At 43.6% G+C, this 27,760-nt stretch overlaps 1 protein-coding gene across 2 annotated transcripts in view; it reads left to right on the top strand.

The window, feature by feature from the left end:
- Window positions 1–19,475, top strand: part of FOXO3 (forkhead box O3) — a 126,466-nt gene extending 106,991 nt beyond the window's left edge. For both annotated transcript variants that reach the window (XM_011952825.1, XM_011952824.1), the window contains exon 3: window positions 14,495–19,475. The gene's annotated coding sequence lies outside the window, so the exon portion shown is untranslated. The remainder of the gene's footprint in view (window positions 1–14,494) is intronic.
- Window positions 19,476–27,760: the final 8,285 nt, after the last annotated feature.

Here is a 27,760-nt window from a genome sequence, read left to right as displayed (position 1 = left end):
TTTACCTGCAAACCAAATAGGTCTGTCAGGTGCCCTTCCCCACAGTTTGCTGATAGTTCAGAAATTTACTGCTAGTGAAGAGAACACATACACATTCAGAGATCGCATTCTTTTTTGCATCCAGTTGTCCTCACTGGCCTGTGACGCAGGTTGCCCTACTTGATGGATGGATGAGAACAGAAGAGAAGGAGAGGGATGGTCATACTTCAGGGTTAAGGACCCCAGCCAAAGGGCTTTCCTAGAAAGACTTTCTGGTCCATCACTGCTTTTGTCAGTCTCCAGTGTTACAGGTTCTTCATCTTTGGTTCCTTGTAAAGTAATGATTGGCAGGTGCTTCTGATTTACCTGCAGAATATGTATTCTAGACTCTTTCATATATGAATATTTCTAACAAGCAAAATCTGTTAATCTTTATCTAAGTACTAAGCATCTTTATTAGCTAGTATTCAAGAGCTAAGCCTTTAAAAAAGTAAGAGGCCAGGCACAGTATCTCATGCCTATAATCCCAAAACTATGGGAGACTGAAGCAGGAATTGCTTGAGTCCGGGAGTCGTAGAGACCAGCATGGGCAACATAGCAAGACTCCATCTCTACAGAAAACTTAAAAAATTAGCTGGGCATGGTGGCACACACCTGTAGCTCCTGCTTCTCAGGAGAATCCCTTGAGCCCAGGAGTTTGAGGCTACAGTGAGCCATGATCATGCCACTGCACTCCATCCTGGGCGGTAGAGCAAGAACCTATCTCTTGGAAAAAAGCCAAGAAATTAAGTTGAAAGCACAAGTGTTTGTGTGAGGGAGTACTTACTCGTGTTCTTCTGCTTGTTCCCCAAACTATAAATGATGTCAGCAGTTTCCAAACATAGAGTGACACAGGTTGTGAATGGTGATGGAGATTTTTTTCAATTGTGGCATTTTAATGTTCTTGGAACCACAAAGATCAGGCAGTGTGGTGTGGTAAGAAAAGCATTTGATTGAAATCAGGAATTGAGGTTCAGGCCCACTTCTACCACTTTCTTGCTACCACTATGGGTATGTCTTAGGTCTCTTGAGTCTCAAATTCCAGTTTTATAAAATGAGGATAATAGCCCCCATTACTTCACAGGGTTATTACAAGAATCAAATGCACTAAAGCATGTGAAAGTGCTTTGAAAACTGCAGTGGGGTTGAAATATGTACCATGCAACTAGGTATACTGACAAATGGACAACCAGGTAGCCCAGAGAGGTTAAATAGTTTGCCCAAGGTTACAGAGCTAGATTCATTTCTTAAATGACTTGAACCCCCATAGTAGTTCTTCCTTATTCTCTCTAACTGGTTAAAAAAAATGGGGGACGGGGAGTGCTCTGAACTGGAGTCAAAGTAGCAGATAATAGACAAGCTTTCCCTAAAAACTCTCCTCCTCAAGAAGTAAGATGAATACTGGGATCTTCTACAACAGGTTTGCACCACTGGCCACCCGGTTGTTAATGGGTTCTGTTCTGTGCCCCAGCCCTTTTGCTTTGTTTTGTTTCAGTCTCAGCAAGCTACTTACAGGCTTCTTTAAGTGGTGTAAAAAGCAAGGGAATTCAAAGCCGTAAAAACTTGAGCCTCGTTTAACCCTCCACCGTGATGAAGGACTTACAAGGGTCTCCTGTGGCGAGCTCACTTCAGCTCATGGGTAGTTGCAGAATGGGGAATGTTAAGAGTGTTGTGATGCTAAAGCCTCTCAACTTTCTCAGGCATAAGAGACCCCTAATGGAACTCAGATATCTGATTTCAGTCATTTAATACCCCTTGAGATGGTGAAAAGACTGTAATGGAAGCTAAGTAGGGTGACAGTACTTCCATGCCAGCCAGTTCAGTGCCATACCAGAACTTGGGCTGGTGGAGATTTGACTTTAGAAATGTAGATATTTGGCCTTTAGAAGACTAGTTTGTCTTCCTTTAAGGAGAAGAATATGGAAGATTTGTCTTTAGAAATGTAGATATTTGGCTTTTAAAAGAATAAATGGTTTGTCTTCCTTTAAGAATAGGCTTTTAAAGACACAAATAAGTTTTAATTTGAGTGTGATTGTAAGGAGACCCCTTTCTAGTTCATTGGAAAAAATGTGTTCAGAAGAAAAGGCATCAGTTTTTGTCTAATTTTTCAAGTGTTGGCTTTCCTTTTGGTTGAACAGCAGATCTTTCTCGTATGTGTGTAATTCTAAAGAATTGTACAAAAAACTAAGGGAGATTTAAATACTTAGATTTTTTAAGGTTATCTGGTGAACTATGATTTTGATAATAAATTATTGCATTGAGGATAATGCATTTCATTATTATATCCTAATGGAGCCTTAGTGTCATCTTTGCCTCAGAATATTTTGGGGGAGGTTGTTTTGAGAAGATACTTCAGCTAAAAATGAAAAATCACCAAATTTTCCTGAAAGTAGACTAGCTCAGTATGACCACAGAGCATTTAAAGAACCATCCAAAGGGCAGTGGGGGCTGTGAGGGGATCTAGTTTCTGGTTTAGAATTTCCATTTTTGCCTTGGAATCCATTGTTCATTTCAGCAGCCAGGAGCACATGCAACCGGAAGTGTATTTTTTACTTTAAAACTTAACTGTGACTGTCACTTCATTGAAGACTCTCCTCAATTCACAGAATGGGGCTGAGGTCAGACTGTGACACCCCACTGCTCTCAAATTAAGTGTCCCAGCTTCCCAAGAGTTGCTCTCTAATAACTTTCTTGGTTGAACTTTTTCTTAGTGTTTCTCCAGACTGACTTCCTGGCTTGCTCGCAGAAGGTCATGTGATGCTGAGTCTGAGCCTTCTTGTGTTAATGGAGCTGTCTGCTCAGTTGACAGGCAGTCTTGCTGAGGAGCTGTGGCAAGATGCTTCTCTGGAGGGCTGGGTGTTTCACACAGGTCATTCATTTTAGACCACGGGTAGAATCCTTTGACCCTTAGGTCTATCTGGAAAAGAAAAAATAGCGATACTTTTTTTGGAGGGCTGGCTGCTGGGTCGTGAAGGGCACTGTGTTCTCTCAGGTGTTCATAAAGCTTGGTGCACATGTTTACAGTTGGTGGCAGAGATGGTCATGAGCTGGTGTGGTGCCGTAAGCTCGAGCTTCCGGTCAGCCCTCTTGAGTTTGACATGTGTCCTCTCTGAGGGAAAGGAGCTTCAGTCTCACCTTAATTTGATAACAAAGATGCCTGCATTCACGGAGTTTCATTCATCTTCATCTTTTAACATTTGGAGACACCATTAGGGAGCAGCCCAGTATTTAAAGTACTTTATGATAAAGACTGGGAAACATCCACCAGCAAAAGCCCAGAGGGAGAGGGTAGGGGTGGTTCTCTTCTTGTCTCTGCCACATCACTCAATCTCGTAGAACATTAGGTTTCTCATTTGTCAAAAGAAGACAGCCTCATCAAATTTTAAAGGTGCATGGTATGTATAATTTTAAACTTGAACCCTAACATTTTGTCTGTGAAATGGACCTGGTGAGGTCTGTGTTATGATATGGAGCTGGAAAGAAATAGTGGTGTACTAGTGTGGCATCAGCAGGCTGCAGTATTGGAAGCTGTTTAGAATTTACATGTAGGCTACTTCCCAAAAGGAGTAAATATCTGATGCTTGTTTGACTGATGTTTGAATGCTGTGATTCTAGTATGTCTTTAAAATTTATGTTGGGGATAGAACTAATTCTAACCAAATACAGGTAATATAGACTAGCTATAATGTCGTGTTTTTGATTGATGTAGATATTTCTGTTTTAGGGAATGTAATATCTGATAAATATGAATCTGTTATGAATTACATGGAGAATATACTCTGTTATTTGTACTTGTGACTATAGTCTGGTTATAGTATGCTAGCATGAAGAATTCTGTGTCTTCACGGATCTTTATTCTTACCTTTTAAAAAAAGCCAAAAGTCTGAACTGTCATTCAGGGAGAGAATTTTGGGATCTTTTTAGTGTCAATGAGCGCAAGAGAAAATTGATATGGCCATAAAAAGGGGTTTTCTTTGCAGAGGCTGGTATACTTGCTACATACGCTGTTTTTTCCTGGAAAGCAGTGACGTTTAGCATGAAGGCTGCTCTTCCTGGGCTTGTTGGTTTTATAAAATGCACCTGTTTTCACCTCTGGCCAGCCTGCTCAGCATGGAGACAGAGCCTGAGTGGCTCCTCCTTCAAGCAGTTGTGTTTATAAACAGCTTTCTGGAAGGTCTCTTCTGTCCAGAGGGCTCATGTAGAACATAAACAAACAGGGTGAAAATCACCAGAATTACTCTTATAACTTAGAGTGTTCATAATGCTTAGCAGCATCTTGTAAACAACATTTTCTATCAGTAGTCTTCCCCCAGGGGCCACCTGTGCTTCTCACAGGCTTACCTTTCTATTTGGAGATGGGAGAAGGGGGCTTTCTGGGACCTGCTTCTTTGCCATTGCTGGAGAGATTGCCTCCTGGAGGTCCTTCTTGACCTTGGGCCCAGTGGGAGAATGTTTGCGGACTGCTTTCTCTTCCCTGACTTGGAGACACATATTTACTGGACTTGCATCCCAAGATGGAGATTCTCCACCTTGCAAGAGACACCACCTGCTTCACCCTGGTTTTGCTGATGTGTTCATTGAATTTCAAAGTATTGCTTTCCCCAGTCCTCCAAATTGTTTTGAATTTTAAAGTTTCAGAAACTAAAATGAATTTAAAATGTGTTTTGCAAATTAGTATTTAGAGGTCCTATAAGTCAATGTTTCTCAAAATGTTTCTTGGAATACTAGATCCTCAAGATAGTCATAGGTGGTGTGAAATAGAAAATGGATTCTGTGGTCAAATAAGTTTAAGAAATACCGTGTTAAAGAGAAATTGGATTATTTCCAAGAGAACTTCTCAGAGCGTTAAAGGGTAATACACATTATGAACCTTCTAGGGTTGGATGTGTTACGCAGTGTTTCCTGAAGTGTTTGATATCTTGAATCAAATCCTTTTTCTTCAAGAAACCATAGCACCAATGTTCTAAGGAACCCCCTTAAGAAATCCTGTCCTGGAGTTTTGCTGAAAGGAGTCAGCACCCCCTTGGAGACTAGGGCTTCTTTGTCCTTTTTCTCCCTTTCTTGCTGAGTTTTTTGTATGGCCTTGTCATATATCTAGTGTTTCTCAGCCATATCCATGCGTGAGCTAGCTGCCCGGCAAAGTGGTAGACCCATGTTGATAGAAGTGCTCAAGAAAGGCCTGAAATCGTTAAGCACAGGTCATCTGTTGGGTACCTGCTGGGCACAGGGGGCAGAAATGGATAAAAAGGGTCCCTCCCTTAAAGAATGCGTGGCCTAGTGGGGAAAGTGGTGGCAGTGGTGATGACAGTTTGTCGTAGAGCCAAAGACTGCCTTGCTCACAAGTTTGGAGCAGAGGCGCATGTGGTGTGGCAGACTGATGTGCCTGGTTTTCTGGGACAACCCTGCATTCGGGGGTTCTGTTCCATGGTCACACGGTCTGTTCCACAAAAACACAGACCCTAAGACTTGAGGAGTTCCATACTAACAGGTCAGAGTTCAGGCTGAATCCAGATGCTGATTTCTTTTAAAAGCTCTGCAGAGCACTTTATGTTTGATTTCTAGAGCTGGTGAGTTCATCACGGTTGGACATGAGCCGCCCACTGCAGCACACTGTCCCTGGGGCTCTGCTCTGAGGGAGCTGTGGATTAAAAAAGCCTCCCCTGCAGCCCACTCCTAGTTAAGTGAGATCCTGTGGGATGGCAGAGGAGCTGTGGGACTTGCAGCAGAAGGCTGCCTTTTTCATGGCTGTGTGTCCTGGAGTCAAGTCGCTCATCTGTCAGTTTCAGTTTGCTTATTTATAAAATGAGGTTAAAATTAAAACTGGCCTCACAGAGCTCCTAGAAGGGCTACCTCTGATATGGGCTAATGTCTTTTGGCACCTTTTTAAAAACGTTGTTTAATGTTTATTGTGATTTAAAACAGCTCCAGAGGTTAATAGTGGAAGCAGGAAGCAGCCACGCCAGTCTTAAACTATGGGCAGAAAGAGTGACTCTTTTCCTCAGTGAACTAGACTCAACTGGGTTTTTCATTAAAAAGGGATCTACAATTACCTGTTGGTATGCAAACTTTTATTTCCAGAGTCGACATCCCTTAGAAGTTCTGCCTACCAGTTTGGGGGTACTCATTAGAGGGGCTGTTAAACGGAACTAATGCTACAGATGTTGTGAGGAGAGCTGTATGTGGTATCCAAAGTGCTCCGTTAGCATCTTTAAAGGATCGCCTGAGAAGTCCCAGCTGTCTGGCTTCAGCTCTGATTAGCATGGGTACCCATCGGTGTCCACAGGGGCTAGCAGCAAGCCCTGCTGAAGGAGATGCCCTACCCTGCTCTTTTCAGCTGCCTCAGAGCCTCAAGCCTGAACCTCTCCTGCTGTTGGGAGGAATCTGGCAATGCCATCTTTGTCTTCCCAATGCCAGTCATCCCAAGCCACTCAGAGAGATTAAGAGCCATTGCAGTCCCTCCTAGGGCTGTCTTGGAGCAACACATAATAGCATGGTGGTGGCAGTAGTCTGGCCTTGGGTCTCCCCAAAGCATGTGGTTTATCTCTTATTAGTTACTGTGATACAACTTGGGGTTCAGAAAAGACAGTCACTGTACCCTTAACATCTCTTCCAATTCTAAATTGAGTGAAAACCCAGAAAAAAAAATAGGCTGTTCTTCTCTAGGCGCTTCTAAATAAGCAGCAGCCAGACCTGGGACTAAAATATACTGCCCTGTAGAGCCACTGGACACTGGGATGCAAGTCTTTTGTGTCTTTCCTGCTCAGTAATAGATGTGCACCTTAGTTTTTAATTTTAGGTCGACTTTGTTTTTAATAGCCTATTTTTTGCTAAAATCCATGGCATTCATTTATTAAAGAATAGGATCCCTTAGTCACGAAGTCTCAGAGGGTAATTCCAGTGTTTCTGAAGGCTAAAACTGTAATTGACAGTCTTGGTTTGATTGAAGGTTTGGATGTCAGTATGTCTCCTCTCTCTCCCTCCCTCTCCTTCTCCCTGTCTCTTCCTCTCTCATCCTCTTTCTTCTTTCCCTCCGTCTCCCTTCCCTCTTCTTTTCCTGCTTTGTCTCTGATGAAAGAAGTCTGCGCCATAAGGTTGTGGGGGTTTTTTGTTTTATTTTTTTTTTAATGTGTTTATGTTTGTGTGGAGTATTTGACTTGATTCCTTAGGGGAAATCAGTAACTAAGAAGAGAAGACCAGAGGTAGGAGTCCAAGAGTTCTGAAGTCGAAATTTTCAGTAAATTTCCACTAGGCCTCAATTTCTGTATTCGCCACTGTAATTAATTGGAGCTTTCATTGGTCATTTGTATGTTCAGAAAAGATCAGACAGCAATACCGCCCAACCTAGTTATAAGTAATCAGAAAGTGTCTTGTCTGATAGACCTGTTAGAAGGTGGCCCTAATGTTTGTTTACCTGAAAATGCTGCCTGCCCACCGAGTAACAGAAACCAAAGCACTGCCTGCCCTACCTGTCACGTTCTACTCAGACTGCCCTGCTGGCTGGGATGGGGTGCCCCATGGGAGGCAGCCCCGGCCGGCGCTTACACCGCGGTGCAAGTGCAGGCCAAGCTGTAAGAAGAGGGGCACTGGGTCCACACATGCAGATTCCCTTCACTACTGGAATATGTATGCCTGGCCAGACCGCTGGCCTCAGGGCGCTCCTTTGTCTCTGTCAGTCCTGGAGCCACCTGGAGTCCCTCTCAGTTCCTCTGTTGCACTGGTGTGATGGTTGTTACATGACCACCATCTGTGTCACCTGTCTGTCCTGGTCATACCTTACAGGTGGTTTGGACTATTTGTAGAACTTAACTAGCTGATTCTGTGTTTTCAGTTTCAGAATCACTTGGAAAAATTACATTGTCTCTCAAAATCCTGTGTATGTAAAGCAGGAAAAGAAGACTTTAGAGACCCTCCCTTCACTGTTTGGTAGCTAAACCCTGAGATGGGCTGGCAGTTACACCTGCACTTCCACCCACCCTCCAGGGATCTAGGGCATCCCAGCCTGCACACTCCTGTCATTCATCCCTGCCCCGCCCCCCACATACACCCCAGTAAATGCAGTGAAGAGTCATACAGGATAGGGTCACACCCAGCGAACATAAACATCGTGATATGCAGGTCATGGTTGATGACTCTGAACATTTCCTCCTGTACTACAGTTCCCTGTTGTTTTTAAACGGTGAATCACTTTATTGACAGCAACTTGAGACTTAGAGTAGGAAGTCTCTTACTTTGGGGGCTGGTGATAAGGATATATATGGTGGGATATACAGAAAGGATGGGAGAAGATAAACTTTTTATTAAATACTTGAGCATTAGTTGAATGTTAAAATTGTGCCTTGTATTGATTTCATCTGTAAGAAATAGGAGTTTTAGAAATTTAATTATTGGAAACCATCCTTTTCACAAAAAGTGCCGCAAATCCTAGGTCATATCCCACCAGGCAGTAGGTTCTGCCTGGACTCAAACTAACTCTTGGCAAATATGAGTAGGTCATGGAAGCAGTTGCAATGAAAGGATGCTGAGTGTTGGAGTTGTCAAAGAGGAAGAGGGTTCTTCCAGGAGGATGGTTCTTTCATTGATTCAGCCAACATTTATTGTGCGTCCATTTAGTACTTTCAACTTACCAGGTTACTTGGGACGTCAAGAAAATTGTGTTTCTTCCACTGGAATATGTGCTGCACGGGGGCAGATACCAGACAGTGCTCTTAAAGTAGTAGGTGCTCCATAAGTGTTTGATTTGATTTGAAGACTTTGCTCAGCTTTCAAGGAGTTCAACATATTGGGAGCCCCTGAAAAAGTTGCCATTTCAGGCATCTTATGATTAGGTATTAGGTGAGTGGCATAAGAATTGAGTCAAGGATAGCATAAGCAAGGTGGGGCTGGAGGAGCCATCTGAATATGTAGGTGATTCGCATGGGTGATAAGAAGAGCCGTCCAGGTAAAGTGTCTTTGAACCTGACCCATCAGACAAGCGGAGGGTTTGTTCCCAGAAGCAGTAGTGGGCCTTAAAGCGTGGATGAGGACAGTGGAACTTGATCCCACAGGCCTTTACCAGCTAAGTGTTTTGGATATTATAATAAAGTTAAATAACCATAAATTCAGAGAGGATGGAGACACCCTTTAAAGGCTTTTTGCCTAAAAACTAGGCCTTTAAAAAGAACATAATCTAAAACTTTACATACTATTATATGTGGTTTGCCAATCTAAGAATCTTAAGAAAATACTAAATCTCTGCAACTTTGCTGTTGACAGTAAATCAGTACCTATCATATTTCTGCCATATTAGTATTCATAGTTGACTCTGGATATGTGAAGAGTATTGGTTAACACAATCCCTGCCTCAACATAAAGTCAGAGATAGGGCATTCTTAAACTTACTTTAGCCATCAATAATCGCTAAATTTAAGCAACAGAAAAGCTGGTGCCTCCCAGCAGGTGACCCCCAGCTCTTTGTCCCTCAGCTGTGAAGTATGAGGATGACTACCGCCCTCCCTGTGTGTCTCCCTTGGGTTTTATCAGCACAGCACAAAGGCTGGCTGGAAGGGCAGTCTACTCCAGGTCTAGGCTCTGAGGTGTCCTGGAGGTGAAGGCTCTGGAGGGCCCTGTCACCAGCCTTCCCAGACTGGTTCACCTGCTGCCTTGACCAAGCCCAGGAGTTACTGGGAGGCAGTACAAGGCAGCCTTTACATAAGTCAGGCTTGTGTTTTACACAAATGAAGGGGTTTTGTTAATAATGTGTGTAGTTGAGTACCTTTCTAGTATCATCCTGTCTTCTTTGCCATGAAAAGCTCATTCTAAGCTTCCCTGTGATATCCTCACTTTCTCCACAGGTGCTTTACTTGCCTGTTAGAAATTACCAGAGTCAATGAGGTAGATTTCCTGGAAATTTGACTTTCCTTTAGGGAAGCTCCTCAACGGAATACAAACCTGGCTGCCATCCTGGCTTAAACTTCTATACCTGTTGTTTCCCTCATAAACTGTTCAGTGCCTAAAATGGCAACTTGACAGCCTTTGCCAAAAGGGATTTTAACAGAGCTACACCTCCTAAATCTTCCTCTCTGGCAGACATGGAGGATGTCTCTGTTTGGCATGCATCACAGGCAGAGGACTGGATTCTCATCGACCAGGCCCCTGCCGTCAGTGATCATCAGGCTGGTTCCCATGAACCTCTCTAACTCTTTCATCACCCATTTCAATCTAGAAGATATTGAAGAATGACCAAATTAAGCCAAAGCATGGTATGCGTTAGCGTGTTTTCCTGAGCTGCATAAATTTTGCCTGGAAGATGAACTCCATTTTAGTGCTCCAAAATTAGATATGGCTGCCTAACCCAAGACCTGCAAAAGCATTGTTTTCCTGGGGTGACACCAGCTACACAAGCCTTAGTGGATGCTGGCAGATGACCGTGGCTCATGTGGATTGCGTGTCTCTGAAGTTCCTCTGGGAATGAAGCAGAGATGGCATCAGGCAGACATTTCTTTGAGTGTTTGAATGGAAATATTCAAACTCTGAAACCCACCCCTGTCGTCAGGAGTCCATGTGAGACTTCCTTGTCAGGTTGCATGAATATCAATTCCTTTTCTATCCTAAGCGTTCCATATTTAGTCCCCAGCTTGCTCCAGGGGTTGAAAGTTTGGCTAAAATTATCTTTCTTTTTAAAGAGTGAAGAAAGTGGTGTTTCACTTTATTTTTACTTGTGGGGCAAACTTACCTCAAATCATCTAGTTCTGTCTAGCTAGGAAAACAGTTGATAACCTTCATGGATTTGTGGATGTGAAGGTTTCAACTTATGATCTCTTTTTTCTTCCATGTCCTATTTAGTATTGGGTTCCTGTTCTGTTCTTCTCTGCCAAGAAGATAAAAACACTACTGAAAAAATTTTCACAGTGGATTAAGTTGTGGGAGGACAACAGTAGGAACATGTATGTTGTTATGCTGTGTGTAGTTTTTGGAGGCATTTTCCTTTCTTAGAGTATCATGTGATTTATGGTGATAATTAGGCAGAAACTTGTCTTCGCTACAGATGCCAAAATTATAGAGGGACTTGCTCTCAGCAGAGACCAGATGACAGCATCCATAGATATTTTTAGAATGGACTTCATCATTTATTTGGTCTCCGCATTTCATTTTCTTTGTGTCAACAATTGATTTCAAACTTGTTTATTGGGCAGGGAGGGGAGGGAGGGCGTCTTCCCCTATTAGTGAAAGCCACCCTTGGGACAGAACAACATTTTTGTATTTATTGTTAATTGGCATATTGCCTAGTAGTTGCAAAGTAAACTATAATTCCATCAGCTGTATGCTTTATGTTCTTTTCAAAAGTTTTACTTAATCTGATATGTTTTCTTACAGCATTTTAAAATTTTATTTATTTATTTTGAGACCAGGTTATGAGACTAATTTTTGTATTTTTGGTAGGGGCGGGGTTTTGCCATGTTGCCCAGGGTGGTCTCCAACTCCTGGGCTCAGGGGACTCACTTCAGCCTCCCAAAGTGCTGGGACTTAACAGGTGTTAGCCACCATACCTGGCCCCTTAATCTAATGTGTTTTTAAACTAGAAGAGCATCAACACATACACATAAATCTCACAGTTAACTAAATAACCTTATAACTAAAATGTCATACTTTAAACAATTTAAGAATGACATGAGTTTTCTTAAAACCCATGAAACTTGTACCCAAGCTAAGTATCATTGACTTTCCCAGCTCAGTAGCTGGGTTTCATCACTTAAAATATGCTCCCTCTACTCTTCTGTCCTTGACTGAATCAGATAAGCATGTACAAACATTGAGCCACAGAAGAGCCATTAAAAATCTAAGACAGATGAGCTGCTGCTTTCCTTTTGATTATTTTTATTACCCCAGTTTTCATTGTGAATGGTGATTCTGGTGTTCCTCTGAGAAGGATAATTGTATTTCTGTTCAACATTTATCTTCTATATTTTCAGTGTTTTACAATCTGTTTTCCTTCTGTCACAGAGGAAACCAGTGGCCTTTCTGTTATCTGGAGTGGGAGTTTCTGTATTAAATTTGCCTTCTGCAAGAGTTGCCTCTATACCTGGGCCAAATCCTCTACCAATTCAGCCTATAAGCACCAAGGCGATTTCCTGAACAGGCCTCCCTGGGAGGGCATTGCCTGGGAGACCTCAGAAGAAGCTGTAGAACATAGCTTCACCGGTGACCCCAACCCCATTCTGCAGAAAGGGAAAGTGGTGGTTTGCACATATCCTTTTTAATAATGGAGTTTAAGATTTGGAGCCTTTTGATGAAGGAATGGATATTAAACCTGGGGACTGTGGTTGGTTGGTGCTTTAGACGGTCCCACATGGGCCACCTGCCCCCGGCTTTGGGGTGATGACCTATTCTGCTCAAAACTGTGCTCTGTTAGGGGCTCATGGGTGTCCTCTGTCCTCTTCCTTCCTGTGTTGGCCCTGCCCACATGGAAGCAAGCCACACTCCCTGTGTCTGTACTTGGGGAATGAAGTGTGTCACCTTCCCATTATGCACTGGCTTCTGTGGCTGCATAATTAATACCCAAGGGAACTGGACAGGGGTCTCAATTAGATAGTACTTCACAGCTTCTCCCTCGGTGCTTACAGTAAGTCAGGATAGGGACTTGGGGATGGGAGTCCCCGATGACTGATCGCATAGTGATGTTGGATGGTGGTTTATTAATTGTTATTGTGCAGGAAAAAACCTCTGGAAGAGTCCAGAGGACTATGTCTGTGAAACGCTATCTAATGAATGATTATTCATACTTTGCGGGACAAGGTAAAGTAGTTAGAATAGCACTGACTTCAGCAAGCTACGGTCTTCACAGACGATGAGATCTAGTATTTACTTTAGCTTTTACTCCCTCTAGAACCAACAAGCCGTAACTTTATAGTCCAAGATAATATTATCTAGTAGCTTTACAAAGCAAAGAATGCCCCCAAAACACCATCAGCCAGGGAAACTAAATCCTAGGAATAGTCAGGAAGAAGAAAGGGGCTTCTTTTTCTACTTTATTGTCCCTGCCTCCAGTAAAACAACCTAAATTCTTCCATTTGGAGCTTTAACAAGGATAAGTAAATATCATAAATACTAAGTCCTGCTGTGTTTGCAAAGACTGAGAGTGAAAGGTAAGATTGCCAGCAAGTGCAGTCACAGAAGAGATTGAAGCTACAGTACATGCATAAGAATTCCTGATGACCCTACGGTACAGCCTGTAAAGGTGGGAGAAAGCAGATGTATATAATGTGATTTTGTGTGTGAGTTTATTGATGCTTTTTTCATTACTTATTTACCTTGTCTAGTGAGAAAAGCACGAGTTCATGTTGTTTCACTACCACTTTTCTATCCATTTCTTGGCCTAGAGCCATTTCTTTACTACCATAACTGCCAACACTGTCTCCGTAAACAAAGAATCTTATGTCTAGAGGTCTGTCATGTCACGTCCTTTTGCTATTAAGACATGTCTATGAATATACTTTTTTTTTTCCGTCCTTTAACTTTTCTGGGCCCAGTGGTCACATGACATCTGATAAGACTTGTATAAATTCAGATGCTCTAAGAGCACCTTTTTTGTGCCTTTCCATTGAAGACAAAATAATAATTGGCGGCAGAATAATAATAATGTTGATTATTAATGGGCTATTTTGTGGGGGATTTCTTGGTCATATATGTGTTATATAATTTTTTCTCTGCAAATTTGTAATAACAAAAATCAGATTCCTAAACCTGGTGCATTGGCATGCCTGTAGTCCCAGCTACTCAGGAGGCTGACACGGGAGGCTCTCTTGAGCCCAGGAGTTCAAGTCCAACCTGGGCAACACAGCAAGACCCCATTTCTTAAATTCTTAAGATGACCCACTTAGTAATTACTTACTCTTTTTATGGTGGGGAGTAGGGGAGTCAAGATTACCCACACACAGCAGTGCAGGCTTATTAAGGCCTTTATAGAAAGTGGCCATTTCATCTCCCCTGGTGTTGGGGTATTCATGGAAAGGGGTGGTAAGCAATTCAGTTAGTCCACATAGCCAGTAAGGAAGAACCAGAAAAGTATAACTCATCTACTTAGGGTGACTGGCTCTCCTTGTTTTAGCATGGAAAGTCCCATGTCCTAGGAAATCCCTCAGTCCAGAAGTCTAGAACAGAATCTTATCTGCACCTTGAATGTCTAAAAAGAACCCCCAAAACACCCCTAATATGGCTTTCTTTGTTAATCTCCCAAAGTGAATGATCCCATTCCCTTTGGGCTTTTCAACTTCAGAGCATTTTGTAATAAGAACAACATGAGAAGTAAGGTAAGTAGTCTTTGTGCTTTGTCCTTAGGATTTCAGACCTTTGAAACTGGTGTAGCGGAGCAGCTTTGCTGTGCCAGCCCTGGGTTCTGAGGTGGGTGAGGGAGATGGGAGGCCTTGACAGGTGGCCCTCAGGTGTCCACTGTTGCTGTTGCAATGCCCTTAATCTCTGGTTTTCTTTTCTCCTCCTTTAGACCCTCAAACTGACACAAGACCTACAGAGAAAACCCTTTGCCAAATCTGCTCTCAGCAAGTGGACAGTGATACCGTTTACAGCTTAACACCTTTGTGAATCCCACGCCATTTTCCTAACCCAGCAGAGACTGTTAATGGCCCCTTACCCTGGGTGAAGCACTTACCCTTGGAACAGAACTCTAAAAAGTATGCAAAATCTTCCTTGTACGGGGTGGTGAGCCGCCTGCCAGTGGAGGACAGCACCCCTCAGCACCACCCACCCTCGTTCAGAGCACACCGTGAGCCCCCGTCGGCCATGCTGTGGTGTTTTAATATTGCGATGGTTTATGGGATGTTTTAAGTGTTGTTCTTGTGTTTGTTTTCCTTTGACTTTCTGAGTTTTTCACATGCATTAACTTGCGGTATTTTTCTGTTAAAATGTTAACCGTCCATCCCCTAGCAAATGTAAAAACAGCAGGAAAATGTTGTACCAGTTACCATTCCGGGTTCGAGCATCACAAGCTTTTGAGCCCATGGAACTCCATAAACTAACAAATTACATAAACTAAAGGGGGTTTTTCTTTCTTCTTTCATTTGGTAGAAAATTATCCTTTCCTAAAAACTGAACAATGGCACAATTGTTTGCTATGCGCACCCGTCCAGGACTGAACCATGCATAGGCAAAACGAGTGGAGCACAGCGTCCGGCCCAGTGTGTTTCCAGTTCTGAGTCAGGGTGATCTGTGGACAGGACCCCAGCACCAGGTCTACAGGTTCCAGATCAGTAGGGCCTGTGATCTCCTGTCAGTGTCTTCAGCTAATGTGAACAGTGTTGGTCTGCTGGTTAGAAACTAGGATATTGATATTTTCAGGAAAGAAATCAGCTCAGCTCTCCACTCATTGCCAAATGCCACTAAAGTAAAGGGTTTAGTTTTAAGGAGAAAGAAAAGGAAAAAAAAAAAAGTAGTCCTGTTTTGTTTTGCAGAACAAATGAACTTACAGGTGAGCATTAAGCTTGCAGTGAGAAATGTGTGAAGAGTAAAAACCCAAGTCAATGCTGAGGCAGTTCTAACTTCACTGTTTTCCTAATACACATCCTTGATTATTTTCAGCCTTGCTGTGTATAATCTGATCTGCTAGAAGTGTATGAGTGAGAGGCAATAGCATACAAACTGATTTTTTAAATATAAGCTTAGGTTGTAATTGTACAAGTGACACAATGGAAGTACAAAATAGGGCAGTTTTAACTTTTTTTTCTGCTTCTATGGATTTCATTTTGTTGTGTTTTCAAAAAGTTATGGTGCTGTATAGGTGCTTTCTGTTTAACCTGAAAAGTGTGATTATATTCGTTACCTTCTTTGGTAGACGGAATAGTTGGGACCACCTTTGGTACATATGAAATTGGTGTAATGATGCTCTGATTAGCACAGCATATGCATACTTCTCCAAAGTGATATATGAAGACTCTTTTCTTTGCATAAGAAGCATTAGGCATATAAATGTATAAATATATTTTATCATGTACAGTACAAAAATGGAACCTTATGCATGGGCCTTAGGAATACAGGCTAGTATTTCAGCACAGACTTCCCTGCTTGAGTTCTTGCTGATGCTTGCACCGTGACAGTGGGCACCAACACAGACGTGCACCCAACCCCCTGCACACACCACCGGCCACCAGGGGCCCCCTTGTGCGCCTTGGCTTTATAACTCCTCTGGGGGTGATATTGGTGGTGATCACAGCTCCTAGCATAATGAGAGTTCCATTTGGTATTGTCACACGTCTCCTGCCTCGCTTGGGTTGCCATGTTTGAGCGATGGCCCTGTTGATTTCACCCTGCCTTTTACTGAATCTGTAAATTGTTGTGCAATTGTGGTTATAGTAGATCTGTAGCACATTGCCTTTTCTAAACTGCTACACGTTTATAATCTTCATTTTTAAAGTATGTATAATTTTTTAAAGTATGTATTCTATTCATATGTTCTGCTTGTCAGTGAGCCAGACTTGCTTACTATATTCCTTTATAATAATGCTAGCCACTTCCTGGATTCTTTAGTAGTGTGCTGTATGCAAGAACTTTCCAGTAGCAGTGAAGGAGGGTTGCCTCTCCAAGCTTCCTAAGGGATGCTGCCCTGGGTGGGGATGCATTGCAGAGGCAGTAGTAGCATGGAGGCTGCAGTAGGGAGTGAGATGGAAAAGGGTGGGGGGATAGGAGAATTCCAGAGTGCTTCCAGCGTGAGGGTCCTGAGAACTTCTGTCCTGAGTTCAGAAAAATACGCAAAGTAACTAACAAAATAGCTACTTGCCTTTGCAGTTTTACAGACCCTGGGAGCCACTTTGGGAGTAAGAAAGGCAACCCTCCAATGTGTTTCAACTTTAACATGTTGAATTCTTTTCAGACATGTGGTATCTCATTTATTCTCCTTTTCTAGTGTTTGTTGGATTTCAGGCAGAATGTCTTACAGAATGTCCTAGAACCAGATTATCATTTAATCTGAAACAGCTGAGGAAGGGACAGAGGAGGTACAAGGGCAAGGCAGCACAAAACAGATCAGGAAAATGAAGAGGGAATGCTTTGGTTTTTTGTTTTGTTTTGTTTTTTTCTTCAAGTAACTAAAACAGCATCTACATGTAGAGTGTTGTGGAGAGCTGAGACCAGGGCAAAGTCAAGTGCAGCATAAGTACTGTGAGACCTGCCAGCCCCTGGAGAGGGTCAGCCGAGAATCTGGTAGTGAGGCCTGTCTAGGGTCCCGGCACCCTCACCCTCAGCCTCCTGCAGAAAGGCCAGGCCCCCAGAGACTAGCCCGGTTCTAAAGTGGTCAGGCTGGGCAGGGGTGCTGCCTGAGCCCTCTGCCCCTTATATTGAGACCCTGCTTTCAGGACAGGCCAACTGTTGGCCACCATGTCACATCCTGAGTGAGTGTCACAGGTCCCTAACAATAATTTTCTGATCTGGAGCATATCAGCAGAATGCTTAGCCTCAAGGGGGCTGGCAGCTGTAATGTTTGATTTATGATGAGAACTATCGGAGGCCACCCTCAGCCTCTAAATAAGCTGCTCTAGGGAGCCGCCTACTTTTTGATGAGAAATTAGAAGAGTACCTAATGTTGAAAACATGACATGCGCTCTTGGGATCTGCTGTTCTCTTCAGGGCTCCAGAACCTGACACCTGTTACCAAAGCTAGGAAAGAGCTTTATCACAAGCCTTCACTGTCCTGGCATGAGAACTGGCTGCCAGGCTCAGTTTACCCCTTTAACTGTGAATGAATCTGAGCTTGGTTTCCTTGATTGCATCCTCTGTGATATAATGATTGCTGAAACACATTTTAAAAATTCAGAAGTTTGTCACTCCTGTTAATGGGAGGATCATTCACACACGTGTAGTACAAGGCGGACTTTGTGTTTGTTTTTGGTGTTGATTTGTAGCATTGTGTGTGTTGCTTGCCCACCCTGAGGAGAGGACACCAGGGCTTACTACTCAGGACAAGTATGCCCCGCTCAGGGTGTGATTTCAGGTGACTTCCAAACTTGTACACAGTTTAAAGATGGTGGAGACAGATTGTGCCTCTACCTAGTGAACCCCACTTAAAGAATAAGGAGCATTTGAATCTCTTGGAAAAGACCATGAAGAATAAAGCAGTCAAAAAGAAGTCCTCTGTGTTGGTGCCAAGGGCTTGCGAGGGGAAATAAAAATGTTATCCAGCCTGACCAACATGGAGAAACCCTATCTCTATTAAAAATACAAAACTAGCCTGGCATAGTGGCGCATGCCTGTAATCCCAGCTACTCTGGAGGCTGAGGCAGGAGAATCGCTTGAACCCAGGAGGCGGAGGTTGCAGTGAGCCAAGATCACACCACTGCACTCCAGCCTGGGGAACAAGAGTGAAACTCCACGTCAAAAAAAAACAAAAACAAAAAATGTTATTCATCCTCTCTCAAAGCAAAAAGGAAACCCTGAAAAGCTCTGAACTCTGGTTTTATTTTTCTTGCTGTATTTGGGTGAACATTGTATGATTAGGCATAATGTTTTTTTTTTAAAAAAACATTTTTTTTTTGGTAGAAATGCAATCACCAGTAAAGAGGTACGAAAAAGCCAGCCTGTCTTGGAGACCGGAGAGGCAGAGTACTGCTACGGGAGGTGAAGTTCTGATGGAATCATGCCTGTCAAATGAGATCTTAAAGCAGATGCCCAAATAAAAGAGTATATTATATTTTATCTAAATCTTAAGTGGGTAACATAAAATTTATGCAATTGAAATGAATGGAATATTTTCCTCTTGTTTAGTTGTATCTGTTTATATTTTTCTTTGATGAATGATTGGTCATGAGGCCTCTTGCCACACTCCAGAAATACGTGTGCGGCTGCTTTTAAGAACTATGTGTCTGGTCACTTATTTCTCTAAAATTATCTCATTGCCTGGCAATCAGTCTTCTCTTGTATACTTGTCCTAGCACATTATGTACATGGGAAATGTAAACAAATGTGAAGGAGGACCAGAAAAATTAGTTAATATTTAAAAAAATGTATTGTGCATTTTGGCTTCACATGTTTAACTTTTTTTAAGAAAAAAGTTGCATGAATGGAAAAAAAATCTGTATACAGTATCTGTAAAAACTGTCTTATCTGTTTCAATTCCTTGCTCATACCCCATGTAATCTAGAACTAAATATGGTGCGTGGCCATATTTAAACACCCGAGAGTCAAGCAGTTCAGACTTTGATTTGAAGCACCTCATCCTTCTTTCAATGCGAACACTATCATATGGCATTCTTACTGAGGATTTTGTCTAACCATATGTTGCCATGAATTAACTCTGCCGCCTTTCTTAAGGATCAAAACCAGTTTGATTTGGGAATCTTCCCCTTTCCAAATGAAATAGAGATGCAGTACTTACTTTCCTCGGTGTTTGTAGATATTGCCTTGTGTATTCCACTTAAAACCGTAATCTAGTTTGTAAAAGAGATGGTGACGCATGTAAATAAAGCATCAGTGACACTCTATCTTACTCCAAGAAGTCTCTTTGTTCTCCCTCCCCCTTTCTTGAACCCTAGGAATAAAATGGCAGTTTATCTCAAGGTCTCCCTGTGGAATTCCCCCACAGGCTGGGAGAGGCACAGAGCTGAGAGACTATGGCGAAATCTTTAAATGAACCTAGTACACTTTTTCTCTGGCCCACTTCTGACCTCCACAGACAACAGACAACTTAATAAAGGCAGATTTATGGCGTAGTTCATGGTGGCTGATAGCCACTTTTGGTATGCTCTGAGTCATGTTTCCCAGGAAGTTTTGAATAAGTAGGGAGTTGGGACTTAGAGACGGCCCTCACTGAGCATCTGAGGTTTTAACTTGTCAGGTTCTTGACCTGGATGAGGTCCTCCTCACGTGAGTCCAACACGTGAACGTTGGTCGGCCACAGTGCCCTCTTGCCCGGCCTGCATACTGAAAGTGAGACACGCCACTTCAGGTTTCTGGTGGCAACAGCGTAAACATTTCCTCTGTGTGTACCTTTAGGGCCTCCTGAGTTAAGTGAGAGGGAACTCCACCTATTGTGAAACTATTCTTAGTAGTCTGGATTGTGTTTTTCATTTTAATAGCCATATAAAAGTTATTCAGATGATATAGAATAAGCAGGATCTACTTTAAGGTCCCACATAATAGGTTCTTACTTCAGATCGAGGAGGTGAAAGATGTTAAAGTTGGGAATCTGGGATAAATTCTCTATTGGTGGAGACTCATGCTTTCGTAAGTTTTTCCTCACCATTGTTTTAGTTACTTACAAAGGTAAAACTTCACCATCTCCTAATGCCAAAGCCTACTAGGGATGGGTATTTCACTAGAGATTACTTCCCAATTTTTATTCTGTCTTCCAGAGGATTAAAGATGGAACTCTAATACCAGGTATGACAAGATTCTTAGTAGAGAGTTCTCCAAAACCAGGTAAAAATGCAACCAAAAACCAGTAAGTTAATTTAACGACCAGCAGTTACGAAGCCCATCTCCCGTGTGGCAGTGGGCCAGCCTTTGTGATGGGCACCAGGAGAACGAGGATCTGCGCCTGCCCCGCAAGAGTGTGTGGTCTAGGAGGGATCTGTCTGCTCCACCTGGAGGGATAAAGGGCCAGCTGCTTACTCTCCTGCTTCGGCTTCCTGTTTAAAAGAGGAAGAGTTTGGACTAGTTAATCTCAGACGCATTCAGGATTTGATTTTGCAGTTTATTCAATAATGAGGGCAAAGCTTTAGGCCAGCAGACGTTACTTTGATGTGTATCAGCCAAGTCACCCACACCACAGCTAGGATACAGGGGTCCCAGGCAGAGAATTCATAGCCACCATCTGCCAGACACAGGCACACACACATATACATACAGTCATCCCCCGACACACCCACAGTCACCCACAACACCAACCCTGAGACATGGGAAGTAGAGAGACAGCTGTGGGTTGGTGGTGGCGTGCAGTCTGCGGTGCCCTGAGCTGCTTGCAGCCCTGTGGTGGGAGCCAGCAGGGGAGAGTGTTTGAGGGGTGGAAGTGAGAGAGAAGCACTCAGAAAAGGGGCCCACTCCAGCTCTGCTTTCCTCTCCATCGAAGAAAAGCAATCGTGCTGGGCCCAGAGGAACAGACACACTTGGAGCAGGAGGAAGAGTCCTTTCCCCCGGATTTTCCTCGTTTAAAAGCTGAAAGAGGAAGACCGTCAGCAATATTTAAGACTGGAAGAAAATTAGATTATGTGTGTGCACACGTGTGTGTGTGTGTGTGTGTAGTTTTGCCTGCCAGCCATCACATAGTAATGGCTCAGAACTGTTGAGGTTTGCCTACCTTCTCTGCGGACTTGCTAGAAACACACGACAAACATCTCCACTCACACTTTGGGAGGAGAAATCCCAATGCCCTGCTAGTATTGGCACAGGATCTCCTCTGCATCCTACGATCGTTCCTCCACCAGTACCCGCGTGTGCCAGGCGCTGTGCTTGTGTTGGTGAGAAGAGTTGAAGGGGCTGAGCTGGAGTGCGTAGGCTTGCTGGCGTGTACTTGAGCACCTGGGTCCCATGAATGCTGCTAAGGATAGGATGGAGGGACAGAGGAAGTTAACATTTGAGCTAAAAAGCAGAAATGAATCAGGCTTTCTGGCTGAAGTGATGAATTCCAAAGACAGGAAGGATTGGAACATGCTTAGGAAATTGAGAGGTGAGCTTGTTTGGGATTTAAAGAGTTCAAAGAAGGTGAGAAGTCAGGCAAGAAAAGAAGGCTGCCAGAAAACTCGAGACCAAGGAGCTTGGAGTTTGTGATTGAGCATGGGAAACCAGCAGGGTGGTGGCCTAGTCAGAGCTGGCCTTTGGGAAGGGCCCCAGGGCACACTGTAGGGATGGATTCTAGAAGGAAGATGAGGAAATGAGAAAGCATGGTAATTCTAGAACTGTTCTCACAACCTGGCACCCACAGAGAGTGATGTTTATGCGCCCCACTGGAAAGGTGGAGAAAACTGCTTCGGGTTTCAGGTGACCAACTCAGCTCTCCCAGCCACAGGCCCTGGAGATCGCCCTAGGGGCTAAGGGAGCCATAGCTCACACCCCTGCAACCAAGTTGGGAAGCTCTGATCTGGAAGAAATCACGAGAAATTTGGTAGTAGGTTAAGTCTAGAGGAGGGAGGCAACGGGGTTTGGATTTCAACTCTTCACCTGATGTACCGTTTTATCAAAATGGAGTGTATTATACTTACATAAATAATAGCTTCTAAAAACCAATTGGGAGAGGCTGGCTTTGACTGAGACTGGAGGGAGTAAGGAGTAAGATGAGGGAAGGAGTAGAAGTAGAGGTGATGAGGTGACTGGGGAGTAGAAGTAGAGGTGATGAGGTGACTATACTGTTGAAGGAATCTCACTGACAAATGAATAGTATTGTTACAAATTTGTATCCTCATCACCTTGGGTTTCCTTAACTTCCTCCTATTAACATCTTGGATATCATAGTATAGGAAGTACCTAATCAAAAGAAAGGAGTACTATGCATCTATCAAAACAATAATTATGAAAACTATGCATCTATGTAAAAAGCACTCATTTTGGATACATGCTTAGAAGGGTAATTATTGCTCTTATATTGTAACTTTATATGTTGATACAAGAAAAAAAGCGGAATACAAGTAATACCTAGTAGTGTAAAATAGGCTGGGAGAAGTGCTAAAAGATAAAATGTAAAAATAATTCTTGTGTCCCAGACTCAGGCCCTTGGTATTGCCACCAGAAGTGTGAGCTGCACCTGAGCCCCAGCAGGCAGGAGTAGGGATCAGGAAGGCATGGCCCCCTCTGTAAGGGACGGGGGAGGGACTCTTCCTCCCACTAAGGTGCACCTAGTGGGTAACTCCAAGTAGGAAGGGAGTTCTCACGCTGGGACATGCCCGCAAAATGACACGTGTCCATTGTAGGAGGACAGTTGGGTCATGGCATTTTTTCGCAGAATTATCTTCATTGTGTTGTACTTTGTTTTAAAATTAATATCTTGAAAGGTAGTGCGTTCACATGATTCAAAAGCCAGAAAGCATGAAAAGACACACACTGGGAATGTTTTCCTCCCATCTTTGTCCTCTATCTGCTTAGTTCCTCCCACCCCAGAATTCCTTACATTTCCTTCCAGAATGTCTTATGTACCTCCAAGTAATAAAAACACAGGTTCTTATTTTCCCCTTATTACACAAAATGCACATCATACACGCTGTATATACATGGGCATCTAGCTTTTTAAATTATTTTCCCCAAGATGGAGAAGATTTTAATACATAGAAACCTTCCTCATTCTTTTTATATAGTATTCCATTGTATTAATGTGTCATAATTGATTTAACCAGTAGTCCCCTGTTGATAGATAACTGGACATTGGATTATTCGTGGATGTTTGTTATTACCAGCCACACTACAACTAGTAACCTTACACATCTGTTATTTCATACATGTGCAAGAATCTTTGTAGAATTAGTGCCCAGACATGGAATTGCTGGGTCAAAGGGTATATACATTTTTAAAACTTTCATTTCAGTCATTTTTGGGGAACAGGTGGTTTTTGGTTACATGAAGTTCTTTAGTGGTAATTTCTGAGATTTTGGTGCACCCGTCACAAAGGGTGTATACATTTGATCAAGGTTGACCAAATTGTCCTCCAGAGTGCCAGTTCACACCACTTACACCAATCATGTAGGAAAATCTCATATTTTTGACATTTTAAAAATGCAGTTGTGGCGCAGTGGCTCACCTTTGTAATCCCAGCTCTTTGGGAGGCCCAGGTGGGAGGATAGCTTGAGGCCAGGACTTACAGTGAGCTATGATCACGCCACTGCACTCCAGCCTAGACAACAGAGCAAGACCCTGTGTCTAAAAGCAATTTTTTTTTTTTTTTATAAAGAACCCAGGCTTAGGAATCAGATAGCCCAGGCTTTTTCCTTGCAAATGAAATAAAATTGCAAATCTGTTTTTCCCCTCCCCCTCCAAACTTTTCTGTTTTAAGCCTGTTCCTAAGGTAAGGAGGGCTTGGACTGCTGAGAAGGAGGGGTGAAGGATGGGAGGGAGGCTCAGGAGGTTTGGGGAGGCAGAAGGCCTCAGGTGATTTCCACACACACGTAATCATGCCGACATCTTGTCCATCCAGTCTGGCCACAGACTCCACCCCTCACACCACCAGCTTGGACCGCCCATTCTCCGGGTCAGAAGCCTGACCTCACAGCTGCACTCCCTCACCTCCCACAATTCCAGAGGGGAACTGTCACTCCGAAGGAGACAAGTCTGGTCTTCTTGGCCCCAAACCACACACCCAGACCTATTCATAGCGAGATTGCACAACCTGCTGGAGGACAGCCCAGCCGGGCATGGGAGAGCAGCCCTACTCTTGTGCCAGGCCTTGGCCCTCGGGTGCCCCTGGGTGAGCCTATGCCAGCTTTCAGAGCAGAGCTGTCCCCATAGCAGGGGGCCTCAAGGGTCTGATTGGCTCCTCCTCCCAAGTGGGAGAACTTGCTCCTCCAAAGGAGAAGCTCTCACGCCACCCACCGACTGCCCCACTGTGCAGGCTGGCACCTGGGTGGAGGGCTCGCTCCCATTAGTGCACACAGAAGCCAGGAGGCAGGCTCCTACAGAAGAGGAAGCTGAGTCACAGAAGACACTCTTTACATCTCTGTGGGGAGCAGTGCCACGGAGCGGGGAAAGGAAACTCGGGAATAGGACAGACCTCAAGTTGAACCCAGCCCTGCAGCGCATTAGTCCAACGGTGACATGTGAGTCAGTTACCTTCTCTGGGGCTCTGTCTTCTCGTTTATGAAATGGAAACAGAGATGCCTGTCTTGCAGGGTTGGGAGGCTCCCATGAGAGCATGCCCCAGAAGTATCTATAGCACACGTCAAGCAGGTCGGGAGCAAGCCGTTCATCAACATCCTCTTCTCTTTAAACACATCTCATTGGCCCACACTCCATGGGTTGTTGTTTTTTTTAATCTTATAAAATCTTGTAAAACATGCAAAATTAATCTGACATTAATGAACCTCATCAGTATAATTAGACTGCAAAGTAATTAAAAAATGAAAGGTAACCAACTTGTAGGGTTTTTCTACTCTTACTTTCCTTGATGTTCTTCAGGCCCTGTTGAGAGCAGCCGTGCTCATGGTCAGCTTCTTCCATGCTGTGTCCCGTAGAATCACTGTCATGAACACCAAGAACTCAAATGGCAAGAGAGGGTGGGAAGACTTGTTTCTGGTCCTGACTCTGCCACTGAAAGCTGTGTGTCCTTGAGTGAGTCATTTCCCTCTCCCTGGTTCACTTCACGAATATTCCATACTTTTTAAGGGGTCATGATGCGTGAGCCCAGAAAGGGAGCACACACTTTATGAACTACACAGCAAGAAACAGAACCACAGACACTATTTTGAGACAGTAAGTTGGCAAATGTGAATATACTCATTTTCCAGAAGGGAAACTCAGATCCAAAGTGGACTCAAAGGTTCACTGTTACTTGCTGCAGCCTGCCGTTCTGCGGGCCCCAGGCCTCCAAAGCTGACACTTAAATGGCCACGGAACCCTGGTGGGAGAGTTAGGGTAGAGGATGCATCTGATAGGATAGGGAAAGAAATGGAGAAAGGGGAAAGGATGGAAGAGAGGAAGGGGACTTGGAGATGGAGGAGGAGTGGGGAGGACGGATGTGGCAGGGGAGTGGAGACAGAATAGCATTTCAGAGGAGGTGGTGCACCTTACACAGATGTTCGCGCTAGAACCTGCTGGTGTTACATTGAGTCTCTCCAGTTTCTGTCCTAAAGAAGTGAAATGATACAGGGGCCCGTGGTGGCCCAGCTAGAAGGTCTTTCTGATGAAGACAGGAGGCCAGGGTGATTTGCTGCTAGTTCGAAGGGGGCAGAAAGTGGTGACAGCCTGGAATCCACCTGTGTGATGCAGGGAAACTGTCCCCTGGTGTGTGTGTGTGTGTGTGAAGAGGAGGCCTCTGATGTTGCTGTCTCTTCATCAGTGCAGATGGCATTTCCACAGCAAACCCCTCCTGCCCAGTGCACTGTTGCGGCTCTCCCAGGTGTTTGGAGAAGTGTTTAATTAAAAAGAACCTACCAGGGTGGTCTGAAGCTTTAATTGCTATGCTTGTGCCTCCCTGAGTGTAAAGGTTCAGGCCACCCCTCCTCAGCTTGGCCATGCCCAGGGCTTGCTCCACCTCTGGAGGAGTAAAAACATCCCCGAGTGGTGGAGCCACCACTTGGCCTGATTTAGTACAATTAGGTTCTTTTTGATAGAAGCCAGTTGTTAACTGAAGAACTCAGAGCAATTGATGTTTTTTGTATAGTATAAATGCACAGTGAAAAAACAATCTTTTGAGAAGGCATGTGGATTGTGGCTTGTAGCCTCCCTGATCTGGTAAGAAGCATATGGACTTTAGACATATGCTAAGACATAGTTACAGGGTTTTCTCTCCGAGTTTCAGGGTCCTTGATGTTTCATAGAGGATAATGATAATATCTCCCTTGAGGATTAGAGTTAACGCATGCAGAACCCCTATCTGTTTACTCACCCTGTAATTCAGCATGTATTTATTGAGGGTCTACTATGTGCCAGCACTGTGCTAGAGTTAATGGTTAAACTCAAGCTTTAGAAAAAGACAAGGAAGGTGGATAGGCTTCTTTCTGGCTTTGCCTGTGCAGCCCCAGGTAAGTTACCTAACCCCTTGAGTTTTTGTTTTCTTATCTGCAAAATAGGGATAATAATAACCCTACCCTCACTTATTTTGAGGATTAAGTGAGATGATGCATGGACAGCCCTTGAAGCAGAATCTGGCACATAGCAAGTGCTTGATAAACTTAGCTATATTTATTAGTACACTGGAATTGCTCAATAAATTAGAGACCATAGATTTTGTAAATAGGTTTCTAAAATGTAGCCACTATGCCCTATCCGAAGCCAAAGGAAAGCAGATTTTTCTAAATGTGGTCTTTAGATCATGTGTATCAGGAAAGCCTGAGGGAGCTTGTTAAAAATTCAGATTCTAAAAAAAAAAAAAAAAATTCAGATTCTTTGGGCCCGTCCTAGAAGTACTGAATCAGAATCTGACAGGGCCTAAAATTCTGCATTTTCAAACACTGTCCTCCCATGATTCTGAAGTACACTCGAGTTCTGGAATCCCTGAGGGTCAAAGGTAAAAATGCTCATCCATTTGAGAATACCCCCTGTGTAGGCAGAATAATGCCCTCATCCTGCAAGGATGTCCATATCCTAACCCCGGAGCCCGTGAATGTGTTGGGTTGCATAGCAAGGAGGAGTTAAAATTGCTAATCAACAGACGCTTGTTAAAAATAAGGAGATGATCTAGGTGAGCCCAGTGTAATCACAAAGGTCCTTAAATGGGGAAGAGGGAGGCAGAAGAGTCAGAACCAGAGAGATGGCATGGTCACAGAAGCTCAAACAGCCACTGCCAGCCTTGAAGATGGAGGGAGTGCCACAAGTCACGGAAGGGGGGCAGCCTCTAGAAGAAGGAAAGTGCAAGGAAACGGCCGCTTACCTAGAGGATCACACGGGCGCGTGCCTCGGAAGTATCTGTGGCACAGACACTAGTAGATACTTCCAGGGCATGCTCCTGTGTGATCCCCTGGGTGAACCTCCAGAAGGAACACAGCCCACCAACATCAGATACCTGATTTTAGCCCAGCAAGACCCATTCTGGGCTTCTGACCTCTAGAGTTGTAAGATTATAAATGTGTGCTGGTTTTAAGCCTCTAAGCTTGTGGTGATGTGTTACAGCTTTTTTTTTTTTTTTTTTTTT

The sequence above is a fragment of the Colobus angolensis genome, unplaced genomic scaffold (assembly GCF_000951035.1).
Source record: "Colobus angolensis palliatus isolate OR3802 unplaced genomic scaffold, Cang.pa_1.0 Scaffold35, whole genome shotgun sequence".
NCBI lineage: Eukaryota > Metazoa > Chordata > Mammalia > Primates > Cercopithecidae > Colobus > Colobus angolensis.
This window is presented reverse-complemented; position numbering and strand designations above follow the sequence as displayed.